This window comes from Cryptomeria japonica, chromosome 10 (assembly GCF_030272615.1).
Source record: "Cryptomeria japonica chromosome 10, Sugi_1.0, whole genome shotgun sequence".
NCBI classification, from domain to species: domain Eukaryota; kingdom Viridiplantae; phylum Streptophyta; class Pinopsida; order Cupressales; family Cupressaceae; genus Cryptomeria; species Cryptomeria japonica.
The window spans coordinates 541692330-541701575 of record NC_081414.1 but is presented as its reverse complement, the minus strand read 5'-3'; positions in this window follow the sequence as shown (position 1 = coordinate 541701575).

The window sequence follows — 9246 nt, the reverse complement described above, 5'->3', positions numbered from 1 at the left end:
AAACAAAACAACGATTATGTGTATTGTGTAGATTTTATTTCCATTAAATTGGTATCAAAGTTGTGCACTTTATGCTTTATTTGGGTTTTAATCCAACAACTACTTCCTCCATCTCCCTCTATCTGGATCCCTATGCAGGGTGGGAATCCTGAGATCCCTTACTATAGTTCCCATTCACCCCTTACATAATAGGGCATCTCCATAAACCAATGGGGTGGGGTGGGGGGGATATTTGTACTATGACATGGACCCATGATTTGATGGCATAGGGGAGAGATGATAGTATTAATAGGAGTCTACCACAAAGGACCCCATTTTATACACGCGCGCACACACACGCATGTACACCCTCTCATTATTTGAGGGGAAAACATTTTTCTTGCATCCACCTCATTAACCCAAAAAAGTAGCTACTTCAATATCATAACAAATGTAATCATAACATAATTTATTAAAATACAACACATGAAAACATTTTTTTTATTTTACATGATCATTAAAACATAATTTCATCACTTCAAAGAATATATTTACCTGATATAATGATTAACCAACTTACAAAAAATGATTATCATTTACATTTTTAAGACAAAAATTCATAATAAATAACATAGTCTATTATGATGCGTCTAATATTAAAAAAAAATTGGGTTTTGTGCTTAATGTCATTATGGAGTATATCACTATGGAGGGTCATTTCACTAGGGTCCATACCTATCACTTTGTGCTTCTGAACCACTTTAGGCAAGAGAAAAGGGTGTCTCTTCTCTATTACCTTTTCAGGTCCCTGTCGCGCTCGTTGAACAAGCACAGTAAGAACCCCTCTTCTCCTGTGCTACATTATGGCCTTATTTTGCTCATTTACGAGCATTGTAAGATTTTGGCGATTCGGGAAAACAAAAGGTTGTCGGTGTCGCCGAGGAAAGGCAAGAGGAAAAGTGAGGACCTTGGGCCTAGTAGGGATGAGCAGAAATAGAGTAAAAAGGCTAAAAAAGGCTCAGTGGAGAAAAAAGTTGAGGACACAAATTTGAGCCATAAACATAAGGATACAGAGGCTGATCCTGAGGATATGGGAAAAGAAGGAAGTGATATGAAGACTGGTGATATTGATGGGGAGGAGAGCTGGAAAGATGAGGAAGTGGGGGAAGAGGAAGGAGGAGAAGAGGAAGATTCCGATCAGAACAACCCTACCCATAGCGCGAGTACTGGTAATTTTAACAACCAACCTATGGAGGTGCAGGACAACCAGATTAATCAGGAGGAAAGGAAAATGAAAACTGAGCAGAACAAGGATAAGGAGGATACGAGCAAGGAAAAGGATAGAGCTAGAGATGAGATTATTCTGGATAAGCTCAAGAACCAGTTTGATGCTCGTATGGGTTTTGATAGGTGGGTATATGAAAGAATTAATAAAATGGAAAAAAATGCTTATCAGCAGGAAGAGCAGGGACATAAAGGTGAAAGTAACCTGGAGCAGTGGAAAAAGGTAATGGACGAAAAAGTGGAGAAGATGGAAGTTCTGATCAGCAAGCTGGAGGAAGGAAAGGTAGCCATGAAGAACTTCTTGATTCTGATTCGGATATCCTCAACTTTGTGACTAGGAACATGGAGGAAATTGTCAAATACCTTGATGGCCCCAGCCCTACCAAGCCTGTTGTGGACCTTGATGTTGATGATGCTGCTACTGAGGTTGAGAATGTGGATAGTGCTCCTGGAGGTGCGACCAAAAGGACCAGTGTGAGTATGAAAAAGATGCCTTGGCCTCTTCCAAGGAAATCCCAATTCTCGGGGATAATATCAAAGAAATGCAAGGGATTAGCGAGAAATTGGCTAATGCCCTTAAAAACATTATGTAATTTATCTTTTTTTCTATTTTTTGCTGGTTGTTGCCGGTTGTGTTGGGCTTTTGTGTTGGCTTTTGCCCAGTTCTTTGCTGGCTTTTTTGTAGTCAGCCCCGTCTTGTTTCTTAATGCTCTTATCTTTTAAGGTTCTTATGTAAAGGGTTTCGGGGTCCCTTCAAAACCTGTTTTTCCCGTAATAAAAAACATAGTCTAAAGGGTGATAAAAAATGAGATGTAACACAAATGATATATTCTAAGTTTGGGCATTTTATCAAATCACCTAAACTTAGCAGCCACAACACCAATTTATAGGACAACAATATCCATAATCACAAAAGAGTTTGAATTAATTTGTTTACAAGAATTCAATCAACAATTTTAACAATCTATTCACAACATCTACGACATTCCAAAATGCTTTATTAAACATATATGTCCTTTACACACCACCACCAAAAGGAAGAACCCCCTCCAACTGAATAATCATTGAGTTTGTAATTGGTTAAATCCTAGTGGAGAATCTAAACATCTCAAGAATTGAATCGTTACTCCCAAATAAAATTTTATGCCTTTGGCCTAGAATTTTAAATACCATTGCCAAAACTAATAGATTCAACGTCTTTATGGTTTTACCTTTAATTCAATTCAGTGAATCGCCCTCTTCAATGAACAAATTAATGAACTTATCATTGGCACTCCCTTTGGTTCATGCACTAAGTAAATCGATAAAACACTTGGCACCTATGTATTTCAAATAAAAAATAAACTTCCTTTGTTACATTTCAATACTTCTTTCAGCAAAAATAGTGATTTGGGAACTACACCATCAACGATACATAAAGTTATACATATCCATTTTGACATGGAAGCAGATTGAAATCTTGGACTTAGGCGATTAGAAAAATTCCAATCGGTGGTGTCCTTGAGTGTTTGAAATTTAACAAATAATTCCAGCTAAAATTTAACCATTTTTTCTCAAGATTTGACTTCTTTGAATACTCCAATCACCAAAACAATCCTACTAACACAACTAAAGAACAATATTTTTTTTGGTGATACAATATTATCTGTTCACTTTGATGCTTCCACATCAGTGGTGGAGGATAGACCTTGGACTCAACCATTTGACTATGAATACATCTCCCCTTTAGATGTAGACAATGGTTTTCCATCTACCACCTATCTTATGATTACCCTCTCTCCTAGCACAAGGGTGCAATGATGTGGTGAAGAAATGCCCATGAAAATCACTTAATTATTCATTTTTTGACTTCTAGTTGATAATTCAGATGATGAATCTTCTCAAGATGTTGGATCTTCTCTTCTTGTTCCCCCTATACTGTTGGGCACCTCATGCATTTGATGCGACTCTAAAGAGTTAGGCTCTGTCTGCTCCATCTGCTCCTATTGGTGTGTCCCACCCGCCTTCTAATCCAGTTGCTCAAATGGCTATTGATTTGACTTTGGCTTGACTATAGTTTCCTCTTGAGGCAATTGTTTGACATTTGGATTCTCCAATTCAACATTAAATCTGCTCCACCCATGGATGGGCCCTCTATGGGGGAATCTCCCTTTCTTCCCATAGATCTAAGGATTTCAAAGATACTATTTCTTGAACAATAGTACAAAGATGGAAGAAAGACTCTACATTAAAGGGTGTGAGATTGAATAGACCCAAGGTCTAGCATCATTTAGGTTGAATCCTTGGGTCTTATTTGTCCCACACCTCATGGGATTCATTATGTTTTCCTATTGGCTACTTCATTGCACAAGGGTTTGGGCCCCTTTCAAAACCCACTTTTATCAATATAAATAATTATAGATAGCTAGGATTAAACTAAGGGTTGCCTTGTTGCCCCAACTATAAATAATAAATAACTTATGAGGAGTGGCATGCCTTGTGAGTAATTAAAAAGCATCATTTGAGACAACTACCATATGACATGTTGATAATTATTTTATTTGTGTTCTAATGCATTGAACTTAAAGCCTAAAGCAAAATAATTTGCATGTAAATGGTGTAAATTATTTTGTATAAGAAAAGACTAGTCTTGCACAACTAACTATTCAATGTTTAGTTTGGAATTGGACTGATAGCCTACTAGTCTTGCACAACTAACTACTCAACTTGCAAGGATACCATGCAACTTCTTCTACAACAATACCACTCTCATCTCTTTCTTTCTGCACTACAACTACAACAGGACTACCACTTCTATAACACCTCCTAGGGGACAATCACTCCTCCATTTCCTTCTCTTTCTTCCCTTCTACCTCCTCTCCTTCTATGACCCTACTCCTTTAGCACATCCCCAATTGCATGATTTCAACATCTCCTCTAGGGATATTGCACCTCTCCTTTTTCAATCTCCTCATCCTCTTCACCTATGGCACTCTTACTCCCTTATGCACCGATAGCCACACTCCAACTACCTCCTAAGGGGATATTGCATCAAATCCTCTAGCATCATGTATACTGCATCAATTCCTCCAACATCACCTATGGGGCTAATGCTCTACATACCGAAGCAAGGATCCCAATTCAATGCACCCACCAATGCTAATATGTTGACTGGGCAGATTTGAACTGTGGTCTCCAACATGAGAACCATTAACACAACCCCATTGACAACACTTACCATTAACTTCTTGTTGTTAATTTTGAAGTCTTTCGAATTTGAATAAATGGTAAATAATAGCCCTTCACTAGGGGAAAAAATGATAGATATGGAGTTTTTATAATTGGTACTGCAATATTTCTTTGCAACATTTGCCAATAAAATACACGCTTTGAAAATCCTTTCAAAAGTAGAATAGCAACTAGGGTTTCAAATATATGCATTTCTTGGCTTACAACTCTACTACGATTTATAGCACTTGAGTTTATCTCAAATCCCAACTTAGATGTAGACAAGATGTGAATGATATGGAGTAGCCTATGACAAAAGATGCCATTGTAGTCGGCATAAAATGTGTATTGCTATGTTTGATAACATTTGTTATTTGCCAATGTATTAATTGTTTGTATTAAGTGGGTTGTCACTTTCGGGTAGTTAATGTGTCGGTTGGTTGACGGTCGTGTTCCTCTCGGCAACCATTGGGTTCTTTAAATATGTTGTGTACCACCAAGGAAGGTAGCATGGTATAGTCGGATTAATTGTAATCCTTGGCCGACCATCTCTGGTCTTCTTCTTTGTAATAATTTCATGTGTGAATACATATATATTTTACTGCTATGTCTAGTATGCATTACCATTTGTATTATTATTTCGAGTAGTTAATTTATCAAATATAGCTATAAACATTTGGCACCATTGCCTTAAAAGAAGTCAGGTCAGTCTTGAGTGATTCATGCTCGTAGACCCCAATAAAGGTGAGAAGAGGTCACAGGGTGGTCAAAACCAAGAGATTAGGTGATCTATCGAACCTCGGTTGAAGGGAGCATAGAGACAAGTCAGAGTCTAGAATTACCTAGAGTGTTGGGACGTTGGACGTGGACATGTAGTGAACAAATGTGTGGCCGAGAGTGCAAGGAAAGCACCGGAATGCGATCGGAATATTCCACCCAGGTCCGACACACCTAGAAGTATCCAGAGTGTTGGGGACACTGGAGGTGGATGCCTAGAAGACGTGTGTGTGGCCAAGGGTGCAGGGAAAGCACCGGAACATAGTAGTTGGAACAGTCCACCCAGGTCCAACACACAAGGGAGTAAGCAGGCGAGAAACCAATTTGCATGAACTTGCCCCTCGCCAAGGAGCTGAGAATAGGGGGCTTGAGCCGAAGACTCCAAGGAGGAGAGTGTATAGAAACGAAGAAGGTGCCCAAGGTGTAGAAGACGAAGAAGGTGGACGTGTAGAGAGCTCGTGTGTGGCCGAGAGTGCAAGAGAGGCACAGGAACACGGGCAAGAGAGAGACGGTCCAATCTGGTCGAATACATATGGTACCTTCCAAGTGAAAACAATGATGAGCACCTAGGAGAAGCAGAAACTTCCTATATTTACAGGGGAAGGATTAGAGGATCCTATATGCCATGCAAGACCTGCATAACAATATGGGAGCCGAATGGTGAGGACAGTAAGGATTATTGATTTAAGGCATTCTCTACCACCCTACAGGGAATTGCCATTGACTGGTATATAGACCTAGCGGCTCAATACAAAGCATCATGGAACAAATTGAAGAAGGCATTTTAGGAAGAGTTCAAGCTACTAAGAGACGACAATGAAATTGTTGCAAAAATTTACAACACTAGGCAAGGGAAGAACGGGAACGTGCAAGCATACAATCGTAGGCTCAAAGAACTACTAAATAAGATGGAGCACCAACTAGCCGACGGGTTGAAGAAGAGGTGGTTCACTGAGGGATTGATCCCCTCGCTACGCAAGAAGATGAAAGTAGTGACTTTATCCTCATACATCGATGCTTACAACCGAGCGATGGACAACAAGAGTGAAACCAAAACATCCTCTTGAGGGAAGAGGAAGACCAACAATGATGAGAGCACCAAAGGTAGCAATGATGAAGAATCAAAAATTGTACAGGCCTTTCGACGAAATATGTTGAGAATGATGAAAGAACTGAAAGTCGAGAAAGGAGTTAATAAAAAATGTAATGAACTATGGTGTACTGAGTGCAAAATTGAGGGGCACACGAAAGGTAATTGTCCTAGAAACTTTCCATTCTAACTATTTGGTGAATTTTGAATTGTTTCCTTTTCTATCTTAAAATCAGACTTTGAGGTTTCCATTCTTTATCAAAGCGAACTTCATTAAAACCATTCCTTTCTAAGGTGGAGTTCATAATTTTCTTTCCTTACTGCAGATCAAGGCAGACTTCAAGAAAAACATTCCTTGCTGAAGCAAACTTTGATATTTTCTTTCCTACTGCTGGGTGGACTTTAGGAAATTCTTTCCTAGCTTGGGCGGGGTTTAACATTTTCTTTCCTAGCTGCCAGCAGAGTTCACAAAACTCTTTCCTCATTCACATCGGACTTTGTTGAAACTTTTCCTCTTCATGAGCAGACATCAATACTTTCTTTCCTCATTAAGATGTAGCTTCCTTACTCAAATCAGAGTTTACAAAAAGCATTCCTCATTCACGACGGACTTGGAGAACTTCTTTCCTCACTTGCCAACTTATTTTTTCCAAGGTTGGGTGGACTTTGTTAATTCTTTTCCTCATAGCCAACGGACTTTATGAAAAGTGTTCCTTATGATGGGCGGACTTCAAGAAATATTTTCCTCATTCCAAATCGGACTTCAAGAAATATTTTCCTCATTCCAAATCGGACTTCAAGACTTTATTTCCTTTCCTTGAGCGGACCTTGAAGATTTCTTTCCTAACCAAGGGCGGAGTTGAAGAAAAGTTTTCCTTGATGCAAAGCGGAGTCTGGGAGTTTCTTTCCTCACTATGGCAGACTTTGCCATTTCTTTTCCCAATGTGCTGATCAGATTTGCCAAGGCAGAGAGGACTTTGGAGATTCCTTTCCTCATCATGATCAAAACTTCATAAAAACATTAGCATCTCATGATATTGGTATTTTCTTAATCGTGCCTTCGAATCCATTGAATCTCCACAAATTTAGGAATTTGATGCCCTTTGAACCGAATTTGAATTTTGAACAAGATTTTCAGTTATTTTTACCAAAATTTTGAGCCAACTGAGCAAACCCTAAACCCCCTTTCTAAAAATAGAAAAAGCAAGATTTCCTAAAAAAGGAAAAATTTCTAAAAATAGCCATGTCGGAGATTGTGCTCAAAGTGCCAAAAACAAAACTTCCTAAAAAATAGGAAAAAAAGCAAGACTTTCCAAAAATAGAAAGTTGTCCAAATTGATTGCATTTTTCCTCCTTCGGGCTCCTTAGGCACATTGATGGCATCAAGACACTGTTCTGACCATGATTTTTTCAATTGACTCTAACTCCTCATTGCAAAAAGACTGGTGATTCGCAGTTGTGACACCAAGGCAAAACCCTAGAAAGCAAAAACAGGGGGGGGTCCCCATAATGGGGTGATGTGTGAAAAGGTCACAACACTTAGTACAAGGACAAGGAAAGGATTTGTCTTGGCGGTATCCAAAGGCATGCGATCTAATTGTTTAATGCTTTTATTTTGAAGGTAAGAAGTGTTGTGAACATTCCTAAAACTAAGGCTGAGTACTTGCATGGTATGTGGTCACTCATCATATTAAAGAAATGATTTCCCAATACCATCACATCACTAAACTGCACAAGTGAAATAGTAAATTGGATCTCATTTGTACGAGCCCATGCAAAGTGTAGGTAATAGGGCAAAGAATGCTTACAATTATTCAGTTTACTACTGTGGACTTGGTACAAGGACAAGGAAAGCCAATGTTACTGCTGGTATGCAAAGGCTTGTGATTTCATGGTTTAATGATTTTATTTTCAAGGTAAGAGGTGTTGTAAGCATTGCTTAAACTAAGGCTGATTACTTAACTGCTTGCACTGAAATAAACTAAATAAACTAACAAACCAGACAGATATGCAAGAAAACCTTTTGCTGGCTCATTTAGGCATACAAGTTCTTGAGAGAAAAGAAAATGTAACAAACAACTATGTATTAACTAAGCCATTAGTAAAGAATGTTGCAAATATCATAACATATTACTACTGAGTCAAGCAATGAGTATAAAAGCTCATAGACAAAACAAAACTGCATTGATATATCATTTTCTTAAAATACTGAATGGGAAAGGTTGCTACAAAAAAAAATATAGAGATGTTCTTGATCATTAGGACAAATGATTAGTCGCATTACAGACCTACTTTTGAGAATCAGTTAAAAGACAAATGCCATAATCAAAGTTCCATAGCTGATGGTTCTTTGTTTATCAGAAGTCTAAAGTGGCTCAAATTTCCTGTCAAATATATTGTACAGAATGGTGTATATGCACTCCAAGCTCTCTGGAATGAATCTGCACCTTACACATTTGGAAATTTAAGCCATTTTAATGAATGCCTCCCTCGGGTAAATAGCCATGATGTATGATGTATGATGCATAAAGTAGTGTGAAGTATGAGGGAATGTGCATCAATCATTAGGCCTGAAGTGATTTTTGATTGAGAAGGGCTTGTGGTTGAATAGAATGTCTAGGATTCAATCATTAGGCAACTTTGGAAAGCACTCGTCTTGTACAAAAATGCAAATTTACTTTCTATCTTGAAGCTTGTTTTGCTTCTGAAAAAGCAAAAAAATGCAAATTTGTCTATGGGATTAAAATACTGGTCTTGGGATGAATAAATCTGAAGCAACTTCGTTATGAGATGAATAAATCTGAATAAATACATTTATTTCTATCTTACCTAGGAGGTACTATTATTGTTTTTCAAGCACCATCATTGCATGGAAAATCGAGGGTAATAGTAATATGAAATATCCATTA